Source organism: Schistocerca gregaria, chromosome 4, assembly GCF_023897955.1.
Source record: "Schistocerca gregaria isolate iqSchGreg1 chromosome 4, iqSchGreg1.2, whole genome shotgun sequence".
In the NCBI taxonomy this organism is placed as follows: Eukaryota; Metazoa; Arthropoda; class Insecta; order Orthoptera; family Acrididae; genus Schistocerca; species Schistocerca gregaria.
The window spans coordinates 772,841,569-772,856,857 of record NC_064923.1 but is presented as its reverse complement, the minus strand read 5'-3'; the positions used below and the strand labels follow the sequence as shown (position 1 = coordinate 772,856,857).

Genomic DNA, 15,289 nt, shown 5'->3' with positions numbered 1-15,289 from the left:
CCTGTTCGCTAAAATTTTCATACAACAACCCAGGGCTGCCTCATTCTTATAAACTAAATTGATTGATAATGGGACCTTACTAGATAAATCGTCTGATACCAATTTTAGTGAAATTCTCAAGGTCTTCAGCTTTTGCTCAGAAACTCTCTTTTCCATTCCTTTCATCTTGGTTTGCTATTTCACTACCTGTTCTACAAATCATAAAAACATTTTAGCATGATTTACATGAAAAGAGATTGACCCCCAAAAGATAATCATCCTAATATTTATACAGCCAATTTAAATAAAAATAAACAGAATAATATTTTATAAAGTAAAAATAGAATTTAACATAAAAAGAATTGTACCAAATCACCATTTTATCGATGCTGTCAAAAAACACAAGAGAATATATATTTCACTGGAAACACTTAGATACATATCTCTGACTTGTGAACTTTTTTGAGTGGTTATTTGCGTCTTTACTGGATGCAGTTCACTGGAAGGTTCTGAAAAGAAAGGGAAGTTGGAGATATTGTTCCAAAATTATTAATTGGTTATTGTCATAGGACTGTGAGATCAAGAGCCAATATGTATACAGAGTGTCTCAGAAATGTTACGACGAACTTCCAGCGTAGGTGGGGTACATCATAAGGACTGAGAATTGCACAGCAACCCACGGCCACAAACGTCAGGGGTACCTGGTAGCAGAGACTGAAGATGGGAAAGGGAGTTTGTAAGAACTCACACTCTATGCCTTGACTATGTGTATACCTTTTGTGTTGCTGTGGACACTGTTATTCTTTATTTCACTAACAAATTACTCTGCTAACAAAGTGAGAGAGTGCTTCATCTGAAACATTTATTGGCCATACTGAGCACACATGGTGCACGACATGAATACATCTCTAATTGTTTAGCAGATGTTCAAAGTTTGATGATGCCAAGCGTGCCTGACACCAAGGGAGCATTGACTACTGGACACGCTCCATCACACTGGGAGTTTCTTTAATTGTAGCAGCTATGCAGATAATTCTTGGGACAAGATCCATTCCAGACTCCACAGGATCAAGATACATCAGTAATTTTATGGATTTCCATAGAAAAAAATCAGGACTTGATAAATCCAATGAGTATGGTGCCCAGGGAACCACTCCTCCATGGTTGATCCATCGATGCATGAATGACCTGTTCAAATGCCTACCAGCAACGAGTCCAAAATGCCTGCTCAGGCACCCCATCACACTGAAACCACAAGCTGCACCTCACATATGCTAGAACATCTTCAAAGCAGGCGGCATTCCCTCCAGTACTCTCATGTATATAAAAACCCAGCAATGCACAGTAGTTTTTGCAGTCATGGGTTGCTATGCAATTCTCAATCCTTATTATGTGCCCCACCTCCCACTGTAACCATAGTCAATAGTTACTCAAGAATAGTTTCTTATATTATGACATGGTACAATACTCAGAAAAATTGTATGTCAACTGCCTCTGGCCTCATAAGCCTACATAATTATATTATTATTATTATTATTATTATTATTATTATTATTATTATTATACACATTGAAAAATAGTGATCATTCACTAAAATGCACATAGTGACCTTATTTGATTATTGGTTAGTCATCTGCTGTGTGTGCATGTTACATGTAGTACCCAGAAATATCATTAGGTTTAAGAAAAGGAGAAGTTACTAATGTTGCCAGAAGCTGGAGAGCTGGCAGCAGAAAAGGCAGCACAGTGCGGCTAGCAGCAACACTCAAATGAGTAGGTGTAAATTAAGATGACAGCAGTAGACAACCCTGACCACAAGAACAAAGAAGAAATAAAATAGGAACAAATATATAAGAAGTATCAAAATATTAAAATGAGTTTATGATATTGATAATAATGAATCAAGAAAGGTATAGGAAAGTTTATCATCAGTTTTAAAAAAACATATTGTGAACCAAGTGAGCACTTGATGGAAGATCCCACGTGCAAAGATATAAAGCACCCACATTATAAATGCTTTCTGTAGAGTTACACAATGTGTTACAGAACATTAGACATAGCAGCACAACTTAGCAATAATCATTTGATCTGAAACATGTTCAGGGCTTAGTGAAAGCATTCAATATAATGACTGGTATTGCAACTTTTCAATAACATAGTTCAAATTCCATGAAATCAATTAACTTAGGAAATAATTAATGTCAAAGTTCTGAAGTACATAGTTATATTTTCTGTTGAACACCTTGCCTCTGTGAATGCTTTTGCATAATTTACAGAAACTTTCAACATGGTGCATGTACCAATAAACGGGGTACTCCTAGAGCAGATGTATAGGATGGTTTCATAAACTTGTCTGATTTTCTAGACCACCAAATATTTCATAAGCAAATTTATAGTTAACACATATAGTTCATTCTGATTAGCGAAATCTACCCTTGCACTTTTTTATCAAATGACTGTAGTTTCTGAAATAACAATTTGTTCATATGCCAGTCTTTGAATAAACTGATGTTGCTTACAATAGTCAGTCTGAGGTCAAAAAGTTCACAGGCAGCACTTGTGCCAAGAGAGTCTGCACCTAGCCATCATATTGCTAACATATCTTTGTAAAAAGTGCACAAAACATTTACATAGCATGTCAGCATACTGGTATCCATACATGCATAGTAAACTCAGTGCCTAAAAGTTTATCTGCATAACTTTTCTGAGGTATTATTACAAAATGCTGTGTTTACTGCATTGCATTATGTAAATGTGGACTACAGGTATGTCCTGTGCCACAATCAAACATTCGACAATAACTCATGATTGCACATAGCCATGTTGTTGTTGTTGTTGTTGTTGTGGTCTTCAGTCCTGAGACTGGTTTGATGCAGCTCTCCATGCTACTCTATCCTAAAATTTATTACACAACTGGTTTCACTCATTAGCAGACCATCTTCTGGTGTACTTTGAAATCCTAATCAAACATCATAAATCATCATCTGATTACAATTTCAAAGTGCACCATAAGATGGCCTCTCAACAAATGAAACCAGTTGTACAATAAATTTTGGAGTAATATAGCTGTGTGCAATCATGAGTTTCCTTCATTTTCTAAAAACTATAAATCACCACTTCCTCAAAATAACGCCAATCATTTGATTCTTATGACCTTTATGAGCAACTATTGATGCCTAGATTGTGTTTCTAAAACCCATACTTCATCAGAGTTATAATTTATCTCATGAATTCTGTCACTGGGCTCTTGTTACTGGGAGAGCTAACCTAAAGTACACACTATTTGATCTGACAAAATTACGAAACTGGTCATCATCTCAACAACAGGACATCAATGATAACAAATGCATGAACGAATGAAACCAAAATTGTGTTGTTGTACAGAATGTTAAGCAAACCCCATCCAATGTTCATTATGATTTTCAGTTTTACAACTACAGACTGGCATGCTGCCAAAAAGGCAGAGTAGAAAGGACAAAAATCAGGTTTGTTATCTTACAAAATAGCGTACACCATCTTTCTGTGAAAACATTTTGTAATTCATAACTTTACAGCAGTCATTCAGTCTAGATTGCTTAATAATTCCTGCATTAAGCATTACAATTTAATTTACTTTAGAAATAAAGATATATTTTGGATTCCAACCAGGCTGACAATTCCATTATTACAAACGATATTTTGCCGAATGATCTAGTTGTCTTTGTTATGGTTGTGAATGGTGGTCTAAGATTTACTTGCTGTGTGGAGTTCAAACCTGACTCTTTAAGCAACTCGATTCAGTGCAATTTCCTGATTTTGTTTTAAATTTCTCATCTGAACAATAAATATTCTGGTTCAACTCTGCGTTTGAACACATGTTTCTTCCTGTGCCAGAACTTACACCACAGTGAAGCAGTCAATTAGAAACATTCATGTGTGTCGAGAAATACATTTCTTGGTGAATGTTTGCAACATACATATTTCAATATTATCAGCTTTTTTCACACAACTTATATCTTCAGTGTTACCTCTAACTGTTTATGTGCATCTAAAACTGAGCTATAGAACTTTTCACAAACCGTGAAGTTATTTCCAAATAAATGAAACACTTATTTGGCTATTTAAACCAATTCCTTTATGCATTCTCCGAAACTTTTAAATTAATCAATGTAATAAACATCAGCTGGAATATTTTGTAGGTCTCTGGGTTAATATTTTGCTTTTGGTGTCTCAACAAATATGTTGCATATTCACTACCAATGTTTTGGGGAAACTATAATGACTATTGGCTGAGGATTTCACATGTCTCATTTCCCTCCACAGTGCTTCCTACAAGAAGCTATGAGATATTTCTTCCAATAATATTCAAATTTGCTCCATTTCTGTTACCAATCACACAGCAAAATAGTTCTAAACAATATATATTATTAATGTTGATGTGGTCTTTAGTCTGAAGACTGGTACAATGAAGCTTATCATGCTACTTTATCCGGTGCAAGCCTTTTTATCTCCAAATAACTACTGCATTCTACATCCCTCTTAGTCTGCTTACTTTATTCACCTCTTGGTCCCCCTCTATGATCCCCCCCCCCCCCCCACACACACACACAAACACACACCACTTCCAATACTAAATTGGTGATACCTCGATTTCTCATCAACAAATCCCTTCTTTCAGTCAAGTCGTGCCACAAATTTCTTGTCTCACCAATCATGTTAGTAACTTCTTGTTAGTTACATAATCTGCCCATCTAATCTTCAGCATTCTTCTTTAGTATTACATTTTAAAAGCTTCTATTCTCTTCTTGTCTAAACTGATTATTGTCCATGTCCGCCTCCATAGCGTAGCGGTAGTGTTTCTGCAGGTGGCCTGGGTTCGATTCGAGTCAGTGGACTGGGTGTTGTGTGTCCATTATCATTTTCATCATCATTGACCTGCAAGTCATCAAAGTGGCGTCAACTAAAAAGGACTTGCAATACAGTGGTCAAGCTCCCCCGCATGGGGCCTCCCCGCCAACAATGCCATACGCTCATTTCCATTTTTGATTATTGTCCATATTTCACTTCCATATATGGAAAAGCTCTGCACAAATATTTTCAGAAAAGACTTCCTGACACTTAAATCTATATTTGAAGTTAACAAATTTCTCTTCTTCAGAAATGCTTTTCTTGCAATTGCCAGTCTTAATTTTTATATCCTCTTTACTTTGAATATCATCAGTTATTTTAATGCTCAAAGAGAAGAACTAATATACTACTTTAAGTGTCTTATTTCCTACTCTAATTCCCTCAGCAGGATCTGATTTAATTTGACTACACTCCATTATCCTTCTTTTGCTTTCTTATATCCTCCTTTCAAGAGGCTGTCCATTCCATTCAACTGCTCTTCTAAATCCTTTGCTGCCTGTAACAGAATACCAATGTAATCAGTACACCTCACAGTTTTTATTTCTTCTCCTTGAACTTTAATTCCTACTCCAGATTTTTCTTTGGTTTCATTTACTGAAAGCCCTACTTCAACCCCTTCTAAACCATTGCTTCCCTTTGATGCTCTCAACTTCTATAACTGCTATTTGGTTTTTGTACAAGTTGTAAACAGCCTTTTGCACCCTATATATTAGCCCTGCTACCTTTGCCAAATTTCAACAAGAGTATACCAGTCAACATTGTCAAAAGAGTTCTCTAAGTCTACAAATGCTATAAGTGTAGGTTTGCCTTTCCTTAACCTATCTTCTAAGTCAAGTCATGGAGTCAGTATTGTCTCCTGTGTTCCAATTCATCCCCAGAATCCAAACCAATATTCCCCAAGGTCAACTTTTACCCAGTTTGTTCCATTCTTTGTGAAGAATTTGTGTTAGTATTTTGGAACTGTGACTTATTAAACTGATAGTTTGGTAATTTTCATACCTGTCAGCAAATGCTTTCTTTGGAATGGAATTATTACATTCTTCTTGAAGTGTGAGGGTATTTCATCTGTCGCATACATGTTGCACACCAGGTGGAAGAGTTCTGTCATGGCTGGCTCTCCCAAGGCTATCAGTAGTTATGATGGAATATCATATACTTCTGGGGTCTCATTTCGACTTCTGTCTTTCAGAACTCTCTAAATTATTCTCACAGTATCATATCTCCCATCTCATCTTCTTGTCCATTCCCTTCCCTTTTTATAATGTTGCCTTCAACTTCCTCTCCCTTAAATAGACCATTTATGTACTCCTTCCACTTTCCAGCTTTCCCTTCTTTGCTAGTACTGGTTTTCCACCTGAGCTCCTGATACTAATACAGTTGCTTCTCTTTTCTCCAAAGGCCTTTTTAATTTTCTTGTAGGTGGTATTTATCTTTCCCCTTGTGAAATAGGTTTCTAAACTCTTAAATTTGTCTCTAGCCATTCCTGCTTAGCCATTTTGCGTTTCCTGTCAATGACATTGTTTAGATATTTGCATTCCCCTTCATTTACCTCATTTGCTGAATTTTTATATTTTTTCCTTTCCTCAGTTATATTCAGTATCTCCTGTGATGTCCAAGGATTTCTACAAGGCCTTGTCATTTTACCTATTTGATACTCTGCTGCCTTCATTATTTCATCCCTCAAAGTTACCAATTTTGTCCTGTGTTGTATTCTTGTCTCCTGTTCTATTTGATCATTGTCTAATTCTACCTCTGAAACTCTCGTTATTTCAACTCATACAGGTTCAATCTCTTCAATTTCCTGCCTTCTTGCAATTTCTTCAGTTTTAATCTGTAGTTCCTAACCAACAGATTAACAGATTATGGTCAGAGGGATCACACTTTGGTGAATCAGATCACAGTAACATGTGCCGTTCATGCTGCATGTCCATACCTGCCCCTGCAAATGTGTTCCACTTTAAAATCTGGATCTTAAATCAATCTGAAACCTTCCAATGTCTCCAGGTCTCTTACACACACACACACACACACACACACACACACACACACACACACACACACACACACACACACACACACACACACACATCTTTCATGATTCTTAAATCACGTGTTTTGTGTTTATAACCCTGTATTCACCTGACAGAAGTTCTGTTCCTCCTGCCACTGAACATCATTAATTTCCCCTGTGTCTAACTTCAGCCTATCAGTTTCCCCTTTTTAAATTTTCTAACCTACTTGCCCAATTAAGAGACGTAACATTCCCCATTCCAAACCACAGAACACCAGTTTCATTTCTCCAGATGATGACATGCTCTTCAATAGACCCTGTAAGGAGATCCACATAGGGTACTATTTTACCTCTGACATATTTTATCCACGAGGATGCCATCATAATTTAACCATATAGTACATCTGCAAGCCCTCTGAAAAAACTGCACATGTAGTTTTCCCTAGCTTACAGCCATTTGCAATACCAGCACAGAAAAGTCATTTTGGTTGATGTTACAAGGCCATATCAGTCAATCAGCAAGACTGTCGTTACAGCAACTACTGAAAAGGCTTCTGGCCCTCTTCAGGAACCACACACTTGTTTGGCCTTTCAACAGGTAAACTTCCATTGTGGTTGCAACTACGGTACATATATATATATATATATATATATATATATATATATATATATATATATATGTGCGAGTGTACATCTGTCCTTTTTTCCCCCAAGCGAAGTCTTTCCGCTCCTGGGATTGGAATGACTCCTTACCCTCTCCCTTAAAACCCACATCCTTTCGTCTTTCCCTCTCCTTCCTGAAAGCTAGCAATTCTGTGTGTGTGTTTGTGTGTTTTGTTCATGTGCCTGTCTGCCGGCGCTTTCCCGCTTGGTTTGGTATATATATATATATATATATATATATATATATATATATATATATATATATTAAAAATAAAGATTCCAAGACTTACCAAGCGGGAAAGCGCCGGCAGACAGGCACATGAACAAAACACACAAACACACACACAGAATTACAAGCTTTCGCAACTGGCAGTTGCTTCGTCAGGAAGGAAGGAAGGAGAGGGAAAAATGAAAGGGTGTGGGTTTTAAGGGAGAGGGTAAGGAGTCATTCCAATCCCGGGAGCGGAAAGACTTCCCTTAGGGGAAAAAAAGGACAGGTGTACACTCGCGCACACACACACACACATATCCATCCGCACATACACAGACACAAGCAGACATATTTAAAGGCAAAGAGTTAAGGGCAGAGATGTCAGTCGAGGCGGAAGTACAGAGGCAAAGAAGTTGTTGAAAGACAGGTGAGGTATGAGCGGCGGCAACTTGAAATTAGCGGAGGTTGAGGCCTGGCGGATATCGAGAAGAGAGGATATACTGAAGGGCGAGTTCCCATCTCCGGAGTTCGGATAGGTAGGTGTTGGTGGGAAGTATCCAGATAACTCGGACGGTGTAACACTGTGCCAAGATGTGCTGGCCGTGCATCAAGGCATGTTTAGCCACAGGGTGATCCTCATTACCAACAAACACTGTCTGCCTGTGTCCATTCATGCGAATGGACAGTTTGTTGCTGGTCATTTCCACATAGAAAGCATCACAGTGCAGGCAGGTCAGTTGGTAAATCACGTGGGTGCTTTCACATGTGGCTCTCCCTTTGATTGTGTACACCTTCCGGGTTACAGGACTGGAGTAGGTGGTGGTGGGAGGGTGCATAGGACAGGTTTTACACCGGGGGCGGTTGCAAGGGTAGGAGCCAGAGGGTAGGGGAGGTGGTTTGGGGATTTCATAGGGATGAACCAAGAGGTTACGAAGGTTAGGTGGACGGCGGAAAGACACTCTTGGTGGAGTGGGGAGGATTTCATGAAGGATGGATCTCATTTCGGGGCAGGATTTTAGGAGTTCGTATCCCTGCTGGAGAGCCACATTCAAGGTCTGATCCAGTCCTGGGAAGTATTCTGTTACAAGTGGGGCACTTTTGGGGTTCTTCTGTGAGAGGTTCTGGGTTTGAGGGGATGAGGAAGTGGCTCTGGTTATCTGCTTCTGTACCAGGTTGGGAGGGTAGTTGCGGGATGCGAAAGCTGTTTTCAGGTTGTTGGTGTAATGGTCGAGGGATTCAGGACTGGAGCAGATTCGTTTGCCACGAAGGCCTAGGCTGTAGGGAAGGGACCGTTTGATATGGAATGGGTGGCAGCTGTCATAATGGAGGTACTGTTGCTTGTTGGTGGGTTTGATGTGGACGGATGTGTGCAGCTGGCCATTGGACAGATGGAGGTCAACATCTAGGAAAGTGGCATGGGATTTGGAGTAGGACCAGGTGAATCTGATGGAACCAAAGGAGTTGAGGTTGGAGAGGAAATTCTGGAGTTGTTCTTCACTGTGAGTCCAGATCATGAAGATGTCATCAATAAATCTGTACCAAACTTTGGGTTGGCAGGCTTGGGTAACCAAGAAGGCTTCCTCTAAGCGACCCATAAATAGGTTGGCATACGAGGGGGCCATCCTGGTACCCATGGCTGTTCCCTTTAATTGTTGGTATGTCTGGCCTTCAAAAGTGAAGAAGTTGTGGGTCAGGATGAAGCTGGCTAAGGTGACGAGGAAAGAGGTTTTAGGTAGGGTGGCAGGTGATCGGCGTGAAAGGAAGTGCTCCATTGCAGCGAGGCCCTGGACGTGCGGGATATTTGTGTATAGGGAAGTGGCATCAATGGTTACCAGGATGGTTTCTGGGGGTAACAGACTGGGTACGGATTCCAGGCGTTCGAGAAAGTGGTTGGTGTCTTTGATGAAGGATGGGAGACTGCATGTAATGGGTTGAAGGTGTTGATCTACGAAGGCAGAGATGCGTTCTGTGGGGGCTTGGTAACCAGCTACAATGGGGCGGCCAGGATGTTTGGGTTTGTGAATTTTAGGAAGTAGGTAGAAGGTAGGAGTGCGAGGTGACGGTGGGGTGAGGAGTTTGATGGAGTCAGGTGAAAGGTTTTGTAGGGGGCCTAAGGTTCTGAGGATTCCTTGAAGCTCCGCCTGGACATCAGGAATGGGATTACTTCGGCAAACTTTGTATGTAGAGTTGTCTGAAAGCTGACGCAGTCCCTCAGCCACATACTCCCGACGATCAAGTACCACAGTCGTGGAACCCTTGTCAGCCGGAAGAATGATGATGGATCGGTCAGCTTTCAGATCATGGATAGCCTGGGATTCGGCTGTGGTGATGTTGGGAGTAGGATTAAGGTTTTTCAAGAAAGATTGAGAGGCAAGGCTGGAAGTGAGAAATTCCTGGAAGGTTTGGAGAGGGTGATTTTGAGGAAGAGGAGGTGGGTCCCGCTGTGATGGAGGACGGAACTGTTGCAGGCAGGGTTCAATTTGGATAGTGTCTTGGGGAGTTGGATCATTAGGAGTGGGATCAGGATTGTTTTTCTTCGTGGCAAAGTGATATTTCCATATATATATATATCGCTGAGGCACACAAGCCATCCCACCAACAGCAAGGCCAAGGTTCATGTGGGCAATATGGATCATTCTACAAAAATCCAAAAGATCCTCTTCACATCACCCAATAACATACAGTTAAGGCATAAATTAATCAAAACTTCTGGTAAAGTTATGATGCCACTAAATCAGAGTAGTTGATCACAAGCCCATTTCCAGTATGCCAGTGAGATACAATGTCACACCTAAATTCTTCACCTACAGCAAGATTTATGACAGCACAGTATCATTGCAGCAGTATTATGTGAGGTGTAAATAGTGTTATGTACCATTTTATGTGAAATGCTGATAATTTGTGAATATGAAGAAACATAGTAGATATTAATACATACAATCTCACTGTGAAAGGGTTCTGTAGCAGAACAGTAGCACTCTGGGTGCAATTCCGAGCAGGCAGTCCACATTTTACACCATTCACAGAACTTCTTGAGAGGGAGTTTCTGTGAACTTCATGTGCTATATTATGTGAAAATAATCACTTTAGTTCTTAAGCACTCTTCCTTTTACCACATTTACCTGAGTGGTATCCTAATCCACTGAGTTCCTCACCTACTTTCTATCCCTTAACATTTGTATTTCCTTTGCTCCACTTTTTTTTCATTTGAAAGCTTTCATCCTGGCCAGCATTCTTTTCCAATATATTATAACTTTCTTAATTCCAAACTCGTATTTATTTCAAATGCTGGAGACAGATTGTCCCTCTGTTTTACTTACACACCTGCACACATATGAATCTTTCATTATCCAGTTTTCTGTTTCTGTCATTAGGTCACCACTTGACATGCCACTGCCATACCACTGTTAAATTTCCACTCTGTTGCCAACTGCTGTGCTTTTCTTAACACATGGATCATTAGTAATTTGTGAGATCTAAGTTACTCACCCAATTCTATAGGGTGGTTATAATTAAACTTCCATTACTTGAGAGCACCCCCATGAAAAATAAGTGATTGCAGGACAATGAAGCTTTGTGGAAACATCTGTAAAGACATGCACAAGACACACAATCACTAAACCACTGAAAGAGACATGTTTTAATTTCAACATGAGAAGGTAATATTTGTTAATTGTTTACCACATTTACATTCCATTTTACAAATGTTGCTCAGAGTGACAACCATCTGCATCCATGACAGCCTAGAACCACACTAGAGATTGTTCTGCTGCTGCCCAAAACATCTCAGGTGAGATATTGGCTACCTCTCTCACTATGCCCATCTTTAATCTTCAACATGTGTTCATATCTTATGTTCGTGATCTGGTGACCTTGGTGGCCATGCAGTTTGGAACTGGCCAATGATTCAGCTTTTTCCAAATGTTTTATGGAGTAAATGAGTGATCTCACAAGTAAAGTGAGGTGGAGCTCAATCAAGCATCAAAACTGAGTCCAAAGCACCTGTCTCCCGTAGAGTAGGGATCACACGTTGGTGAATCAGATCACAGTAACATGTGCCATTCATGCTGCATGTCCTTGGTCCTTGGGGTGCGAGTGATTCAACCCTATGTCACTGTACCAGTCCCAGCACTTAATGGCAAGTCATAACACTGACACTTCTGACCACACTATTCCAGCAGCAAACTGTCTAAACATCATTCAGCTAAACTTGGGTACCCATACAGTAAATAGTTTTCCATCTATACTGGCTCAAGCAGTGAAAGTTTAATTATAACCTCCCTGTAAATTTACTCACACAGCTCTACAGCAATTATTATTACCTTTAATACTTCTGTTTTCCCTCCTTTAGCTCCAGAATGGATTTGGACTAAAGATGTAAGTTGTCTGACAATATGTGTATTGTACAATCTGACATGTAAAACTGTAAGCAAGAAAGCTGTAGTAATAAATTATGCAGAATGAAGTTGTTGACTGAAAGGTTGACTTTTACAGTGGATGAATGTCATTCTTGCAATGAGAAGTTCTATTGAAGCTGCAACCAAACAGTTGCTGCATAAAAAACTTTTTAAGATATTTTTGACCAGAGAGTAGTAGTTTACAGGCCTAATTTACAGTAAATTTTGTGTGACTATGGTGATTACTTGAAGATGGTAGAGATAAACTATTACCTTGTCACAAATGCTCACAAGCCAACATGCATAGAGCAAAATCAGATCATGTTCAGTGTAAAGACACTTTGAATGTCAAAATTTTAATAGTATATTACTAAAGCAGTAAGTCCTCAGACTTACAGCCCTCCACGAAAGCTGTCATACTCAAATTATACTCTGAACTAAGGGCTGGATGAAATCCAAAACAGAAAACTGTGCAGTATTTAATGAAGCACAGAAAGTATATCAAAGAGACATGTTAGACACAGAAGGAGGAGTGGTCACTGCAATTGACAAAAATATTGTATCTATAAAGGTGAAAATGAGCCTGAGTGTGAATTTATTTATACACAAGTAACTGGCCTAAGTGAATCTAAGTTAATCATCAGATGTTTTTACTTGTCACCCCATTCTGCTGTAACCAGTTGTAGAATTATTTAAAATGAGTCTATAATCATACAATATTAGTTGGAGGCAACTTTAGCCTGGAGGAAACGGTTGTACCTTGGGACAGTTTTATGTAGGGACACTTTTTACGAAAAGTAGAGCACACTAGTGGCAACTCAATAAGAACTATGAAATCAAGTTAGCAGACTTTTTTAAGAGAGCATTGGATTCCATGTTGTATTTGGATCGTATCTGAAGCCTTGGGAGTAATTTTACAGAATTGTGTTCATAAAAATACAATTTAATATTATCTTTAAAAGATTTAAATAAAAGGGAAGCATCATTATTGATGTTTCTTAAAATATGATTCTTGAAGTTTTCCCGGCGTACTGAGTATTCGATGAGATTTCGGGATTGCAGCCGGATCACGTTGACTTCTTGCCACGATATTTCGGCTGGCAATCGTCCAGCCATCTTCAGGTGAGTGTGCGTCACTGGAGACTGCAAGTTCCGGGAGTCAGCTTTATAGCAAAAAATTGGCGCGAAAACGCATGCGCATTGGCCACCGTCACAGGAGCGTCCTCTGTCGAAGTCCGCGCCCTCTGGAGCTACTGTTCTATCTTTGGAGCGCAGGTACATGCGTAAAGGTGAAAACTACATGTCCGCCCTCTGTCGGAATGCGCGCCCGCGTCGCTAAAAACAGACGTCAGATGTCGCTAGACGTGTCATTTAGAATAAACCGTCTTCTCTCAGAGGAAATTAGAGAGATCACCGGGTCCCAAGCCTTGTCCAGTTGAAAACCGCCGTCACGATTTATAAGATTTTGCGATAGGCGTATCTCCACAGATTCTTTAATAACGGAATCCCAAAAAGTTTTCGCTGGGGCCAAGATTTTCGTGGCCGAAAATTCCATAGCGTGTCCTGTGGTAATACAATGCTCAGCTACGGCCGACTTACTGGGCTGCAAAAGGCGAGTGTGGCGTTCGTGTTCAACGCACCTTTCATGTACTGTGCGCGTCGTCTGACCGATGTAAGCTTTGCCACACTGGCAAGAAATTTTATAGATTCCGGCCTTCCGCAGACCCAGATCGTCCTTTACCGAACCGAGAAGGGCACTAATCTTCGCCGGTGGCCGGAAGATTACTTTTACTTGATGTTTCCTTAGGATCCTGCCTATTTTAGATGAAAGGTTGCCGGCGTATGGAAGGAACGCCCTGGACCTGAAAAGCTCCTTATCTTCTTGATGTGAGTGGTCACGTTTCTTCCTTTTTAGCGCTGCTCTAATCTGATGTGGAGAGTAACCATTACCTCTGAACACCGACTCTAAATGTTCCAGCTCCTTTGTAAGGCTGTCTCCATCAGAAACAACATGAGCCCGGTGCACCAACGTTCTAAGGACACCAGTAGTTTGTGAAGGATGATGACAACTCGACGCTTGCAGGTAGAGATCCGTATGTGTGGGCTTACGGTAGACAGAATGCCCTAATGACCCGTCCACTCTCTTGGTAACCAAGACGTCCAAAAACGGCAAGCAACCATCCTTCTCTATTTCCATCGTGAACTGGATGTTATTGTGGATTGCATTCAGATGCTGCAAGAACCGTGACAGTTCTTCTTCACCATGGGGCCACACTACAAAAGTGTCATCTACGTACCGCCAGAATACACTCGGTTTAAGTTCTGCCGAATCTAGTGCCCTTTCCTCAAAGTCTTCCATAAAAAAGTTTGCTACCAAAGGCGAGAGAGGACTTCCCATGGCAACACCGTCAGTTTGCTCAAAATACTCGTTATTAAATAAAAAGTAGGTTGAGGAAAGGACGTGATGGAAAAGTGCTGTTATGTCGGCCGTGAACTTATTGCTGATGAGAGACAAAGAGTCCATAAGAGGAACCTTAGTGAAAAGTGAGATGACGTCGAAGCTGACTAGTAAGTCAGTTTCACTGAGCCGAAGTGACTTTAGTCTACTAATAAAGTCAGCCGAATTGCGAACATGATGCGCACACTTCCCCACAAAAGGTCTCAGTAGAGAGGCGAGATGTGTCGCCAAATCATACGTGGGGGCGTCGATATTACTGACGATCGGCCGTAAAGGAACCTCTTTCTTATGGATCTTCGGAAGACCGTATAACCTGGGTGGCACAGAACTGTGAGGTCTTAGTCTTTTCGCCAATTCTTGCAGAATAGAAGAAGAATTCAGCAGTGCTGATGTTTTCCTTTCCACTTTCGCTGTGGGGTCTTTGCCAATCTTCCGATACATTGGTTCATTCAGCAAGTTGTAAATCTTCTGATTATAGACCTCACGTGGCAAAAGCACTGTAGCGTTTCCCTTATCCGCTGGTAAGATCACTGTATGAGGATCTTCTCGTAGCTTTCGTAATGCGGCCCTTTCCATGGCAGAAATGTTGCTCTTCTGACGTGGAGCTTTCGTGAGTGCACGGCAGGTTTCACGTCTAATTTCTTCTGCAGCATCACTAGGAAGAGGTCTTACAGCTTCCTCAA

The 15,289-nt window shown here is 40.4% G+C and overlaps 1 protein-coding gene across 2 annotated transcripts in view; it reads right to left on the bottom strand.

The window, feature by feature from the left end:
* The window catches only part of LOC126267326 (uncharacterized), a 138,099-nt gene that overhangs the window by 57,217 nt on the left and 65,593 nt on the right, over positions 1–15,289 (bottom strand). The window lies entirely within an intron of this gene.